At 48.6% G+C, this 6,001-nt stretch overlaps 1 non-coding gene across 1 annotated transcript; it reads right to left on the reverse strand.

Annotated features, from left to right (window-relative positions):
* Positions 1 to 4,360: 4,360 nt before the first annotated feature.
* trnad-guc (transfer RNA aspartic acid (anticodon GUC)) lies at positions 4,361 to 4,432 on the reverse strand. The gene has a single exon. It is a non-coding gene; the product is annotated as a tRNA-Asp (tRNA).
* Positions 4,433 to 6,001: the final 1,569 nt, after the last annotated feature.

Genomic DNA, 6,001 nt, shown 5'->3' on the forward strand with positions numbered 1-6,001 from the left:
CCTTCAACGCCTCCCAGACCACTCCCACCTGAACCTCTCCATTGTCATTAAGCTCCAAGTACCTTTCAATACACCCCCTCACCCTTAAACATACCCCCTCATCCGCCAATAAGCCCATATCCATTCTCCAGAGTGGGTGCTGTTCTTTTTCCTCTCCTACCTCCAGGTCTACCCAATGTGGAGCGTGGTCCGAAATGGCTATGGCCGTATACTCCGTCCCTGTCACCTTCGGGATCAGTGCCCTTCCCACGACAAAAAAGTCTATCCGTGAGTATACTTTGTGAACATGGGAGAAAAATGAGAACTTCTTACTCCGAGGCCTACTAAATCTCCAGGGGTCTACCCCTCCCATCTGCTCCATGAAGTCCTTGAGCACCCTGGCCGCTGCCGGCCTCCTCCCGGTCCTGGACCTCGACCGGTCCAGCCCTGGATCAAGCACCGTATTGAAGTTGCCCGCCATTACCAACTTTCCCGCCTCCAGGTCCGGGATACGTCCCAACATACGCCTCATAAAATTTGCATCGTCCCAGTTCGGGGCATATACGTTCACCAGAACCACCGCCTCCCCTTGCAATCCGCCACTCACCATCACATATCTACCCCCACTATCCGCCACTATGGTCTTTGCCTCAAACAGTACCCGTTTCCCCACTAAGATAGCCACCCCCTTCGCATCTAAACCCGAATGAAACACCTATCCCACCCATCCTTTAGGTAGTCTGACCTGATCTATCAGTTTCAGATGCGTCCCCTGCAACATAACCACATCTGCCTTTAATTTCTTTAGGTGTGCGAGTACCCGTGCCCTTTTAATCGGCCCGTTCAGCCCTCTCACGTTCCACGTGATCAGCCGGGTTGGGGGGCTCTTTACCCCCCCCCCTTTGTCGACTAGCCATCCCCTTTTTTAACCCAGCTCCTCACCCGGTTCCCACGTACCCGTATATCCCCCCGACGGTGCCCTCCCGCCTCGACCACCCCATCCCATAACAGCTCCCCCTTCTCCTTAGCAGCAGCAACCCAGTTAACCCCCCCCCCCTCCGCTAGATCCCCCTCTAGCGTAGTTGCACCCCCCATCCCCCCATGTTGCTCCCAGAAGTCAGCAAACTCTGGCTGACCTCGGCTTCCCCCCTTGTCCTCGGCTCCCATTGTGCGAGGCCCCCTCCTTCCTGCGTCCCTGTTCCTGCCATAATTACCATAGCGCGGGAACAAAGCCCACGTTTCCCACTCGGCCCCACCCCTAATGGCCGGCGCCCACAGTTCCTAATGCCCCCCCCCCCCCCCCCTACATGGGGAAGAGAGAAAAGTTACAGGATCACAAAATTAACAAATTGAAAAATCATCCCCCCCACCCCTTCCCCTTCCCCTTCCTCGCCCCACATAATCACCCCACCACTTTGTCCCAAAAGCTCTTTCTCTCGCCAGACTATTCCAGCTTCTCGTCCACAATGAATGTCCACGCCTCTTCTGCCATCTCAAAGTAGTGGTACTTCCCTTGGTGTGTGACCCACAATCTCGCCGGTTGCAACATTCCAAACTGGACCTTCTTTTTGTGAAGCACCGCCTTAGCCCGATTGAAACTTGCCCTCCTTCTCGCCACCTCCGCACTCCAATCCTGGTATACGCGGATCACCGCGTTCTCCCACCTACAGCTCCGAGTTTTCTTCGCCCATCTGAGAACCATCTCTCTGTCATTGTAGCGGAGAAACCTCACCACTATAGCTCGAGGTATTTCTCCAGCCTTTGGTCTTCGCGCCAGAACTCGATAAGCTCCCTCCACCTCCAAAGGGCCCGTCGGGGCCTCCGATCCCATTAGCGAGTGAAGCATCGTGCTCACATATGTCCCGACGTCCGCCCCTTCTGCGCCTTCGGGAAGACCCAGGATTCTTAAATTCTTCCTCCTCGAGTTATTCTCCAGTGCTTCCAACCTCTCCACACACCTTTTGTGCTGTGCCTCGTGCGTTTCTGCCTTCACCACCAGGCCCTGTATTTCATCCTCGTTTTCAGCAGTCTTTGCCTTCACGACCCGAAACTTCAGCTCTTGGGTCCTCTGCTCCTCCTTTAGTCCTTCAATCGCCTGCAATATCGGGGCCAACAGCTCCTTCTTCAACTCCTTCTTCAGCTCTTCCACACAGCGCCGCAGGAACTCTTGTTGTTCCGGGCCCCATAACAAACGGCCACCTTCCGACGCCATCTTGCTTTGAGCTTCCCTTCCTTGCCGCTGCTCCAGAGGATCCTCCGCAATCCGGCCGCTATCCTCTCCCTTTTCCATGCGTGTCCGGGGGGATTCCCTTCTGGTTTACCGCACAGTGTTTTTGCCGTTGGGGCTCCTATTAAGGGCCCAAAAGTCCGTTCCAACGGGAGCTGCCGAAACGTGCGACCTAGCTGGTCATCGCCGCACCCGGAAGTCCAGGACCTGGATACTTGTCAGCTCGCAATTCCATTGGCTTCCATTGGCTTGCTCAGTACAGCTTCCCTCGTGATTTTAATTTCAGCAAGTTCTTCTCTTCCTTCCACCTCTTGCTTTACAACTATTGCTGACATTTTTTTTGTATCCTCTATAGTGAAGGCTATTATTTACACGATTGTTAGGAATGTGGTAGTCAACGAAATTAACAGTGAACTTGAGATGAAAATAAAATAACAGACAAGTAACGAGACTAGCAACATCCAGAGGATGAGATGTGATTTGCCCAGTAACAAGATTAGCAGGAGTCTAGTGACATTGAGATGCAAATGCCATATCAGAAACATTGTTTACCAGAGCTCTGTGAGGATATACAAATAATAACTTCTAAATGCAAGGAATTTGAGAGGTAGACAACAGAATCCACAGACGGGAATATCAAAGAGACTAAATTGTATAACTGCCAGCACCCACATTGGGGAGGCACACCAGTTCTTCATTGATCAGTCAGACAGGCTACTTCCATCTGTGATCTGAGCCATGGAGGCCTGTTCCATCTAACATTGAGCGCAACAGCAGATTGCAGATATTCTCCTCTAAAAGACACTTCGCTGAACGAGGAAGAAACATGTTCTCAGACTTGGTCACGTAAACGGTATTGTGTGGTAACTATTAACTGGATTGTACCTATAGAGTTACAAACATTGGATGTTGCTTGGAAAAAGTTCAGGAAATATCAGCATATTTTGGGTACAAGAAGTAACTTCAGATAAAACGCTGTGTTTAGTTGTTCATATACTGAAGTGTCATAGTGTATATATTAGTCTTTTGTCATGTGTTTTTTCTTTTATTTTATTTTAATAAATATTCTTTATTAATTGTTTACACAATGACTGGACTGGTTCCTTACTGAGTTGTACATATTTCCTCAAATTATTGAAAACAAGGGCAACACGGTGGCACAGTGGTTAGAACTGCTGTCTCACGGCGCCACGGTCCCAGGTTCGAACCCAGCTCTGGGTCACTGTCCGTGTGGAATTTTCACATTCTCCCCGTGTCTGCGTGGGTTTTACCCCCCCAACCCAAAGATGTGCAGGGTAGGTGGATTGGCCACGCTAAAGTGCCTCTTAATTGGAAGAAATGAATTGGGTACTCTAAATTTATAAAAATAATTTTTTTTTAAATAAAATTTATTGCAAACAAAAATACACCACAAAGAACCAATATTTCGAGTTATCCTTCGAGATTTTGAGACACTCTTGTAGGTAATATCAAGGGGGTTCTTAACAATGATGTACTGCAGAAACCCCCCAAAGGTATTTTGCCAGCAGTTTCCAAACCCGTTTCGACCACCCAGAAGAACAAGTGCAGCAGATCCTTGGGAACACCACCTTCAGGTTTCACACCAAGTCACACATCTGTCTGACTTGAAACTGCTTCATAATTGCAATATAATTGCTGCTTCATTGTTGCTAGGTCATAAACCTGGGTGGCTCTCCCGAATCGTGAGTATACCTCAGCAGCTGGATTGCCGAATTTCAAGAATGTTTCATAGTATTTCATAGTTTCATAGTATTTACAGTGCAGAAGGAGGCCATTCGGCCCATCGAGTCTGCACCGGCTCTTTGAAAGAGCACCCTACCCAAGGTCAACACCGCCACCCTATCCCCATAACCCAGTAACCCCACCCAACACTAAGGGCAATTTTGGACACTAAGGGCAATTTATCATGGCCAATCCACCTAACCTGCACATCTTTGGGCTGTGGGAGGAAACCGGAGCACCCGGAGGAAACCCACGCACACACGGGGAGGATGTGCAGACTCCGCACAGACAGTGACCCAAGCCGGAATCGAACCTGGGACCCTGGAGCTGTGAAGCAATTGTGCTATCCACAAGGCTACCGTGCTGCCCCTAAAATAATTCCCAATTTTTTTTTCTGGTAAGGTACAAACTCTCCCTGTCGGGGAATTGAACCCCGGTCTCCCGCGTGACAGGCGGGGATACTAACCACTATACTAACGAGGAACTTCAATGTGTCTGATCATCACCTTCTCAAGTGCAATTACAGTGAAGCAATAAAAATTGGGCTTGTGGCGACGTTCGTATCTTAGAACAAACAAAGATGAGCATTTTCCTGTGAGGCTATTGAGGAGTGGTGTGACTACGAATTACCTCAATTACCCAGCCACCTTTCCTATCTAGACTTCTATTACAATTTAAAGGCAACCAAATTCTCTTCATTTAGTGTTTGCTCAGTTGGAGGACCCTTGCCAGTGAAATCAGGAAGTTTTACAGGTTTTAGCGCATGATTTAGACTGACGCTCTCATGCAATGGTGAGGAGGTATTGTCGGCAGCAGTGGCAGCTTTCAGGTGTTATGTTAAATTAAGACTATAATTCTCTCTAATTTTCTTTTGTTGAGTGTGCTGGAGATTTGTTTAAGTGTACAGCCCTTTTAAATCTATTTGTGTGGTTTATTTTATTGTGTCTTACTCATGTACAGTCTGCCAGGGGTCCTTCATTTTGCTGGATGAGGTTCCCTGGGTGTCCACAATCTGTACAGAATTTGCACAAATGTAAATAGGTTTTGACTCGTTGCACTTCTCATGTCGTGTGTGCCTCTTCTATCTGATGATATTCATTCAAGTTGCACAGATTTGCTCTTCCCCTCTGTACAGATGCCCCATCATCTATCTCTGCTCTCTGGTGTCTCAAATCATCTCATTTGCGTTCTCTGCAGATTATCAACATGAATGACGCCTCAGCCTCTAAGAAAGTTGTGGTTGGCCAAGGCATCACTGAGACCTGCTTCAGTGGTTCATATAATTTACCTCATGGGTTTAGAACTTGCAGGCGGCTTTAGTTCCCAGATGCTTTTGCATTATAGTCTTCAATGTGGATCTTACAGAATTAAATGGTGATGTGCACGGAGTCGGTCCCTCATCCAATTCATCGGCTTCCATGTATTTTCCGTAAGCCTTGAACAAGCTTCAAGTATGAACCCAAACTCGGACCTCTTTTTCACTCCTGTCTTCCTGCAGTGTTATCTCATGTCTGCGTGTGCATCTGAAAGTCACCCCAAAATTAATCCCCACCTTCCAACCTCCATGATTTAGAGCTATGAGCCTCACTGACAAGTTGAACCTTGTAATTTCAACTCGATGTTTAAAACTGTGTGACCTAGGAGTTGATTGCAAAGGCCTCAGATGCCTGACTTAGACATGGGTGGATGCAGCACTGGGCCAGAAGGTCTGGTTAGCGTCTCGTCACATTAACCCTCTTCCAGCTCTGAGATGGTCAATCAACATGTGCAACTTACCATTGCGTCAGTGCGTCCAAGTTCCATGACCATTTATTAGATTGTTGGAATGAAAATGCGATGGTCTCAAGTGGGATCAGGACGAGTCTCCAAGACATCTAGGGTGGGATTCTCCCTTCTGGGCACTAAGTCCCCACGCCAGCGGGAAAACCGGTGCCAACCACTCCGACGTCAACAGCCCCCAAAAGTGAGGAATTCTCTAAATTTTCGGGGGCTAGTTTGACGCCGGAGTGGTTGGCCCCTCTCCAGCTGGCGGCGAAGGGCCGGCATGATCGC

This window comes from Scyliorhinus torazame, chromosome 11 (assembly GCF_047496885.1).
Source record: "Scyliorhinus torazame isolate Kashiwa2021f chromosome 11, sScyTor2.1, whole genome shotgun sequence".
Lineage (NCBI taxonomy): Eukaryota > Metazoa > Chordata > Chondrichthyes > Carcharhiniformes > Scyliorhinidae > Scyliorhinus > Scyliorhinus torazame.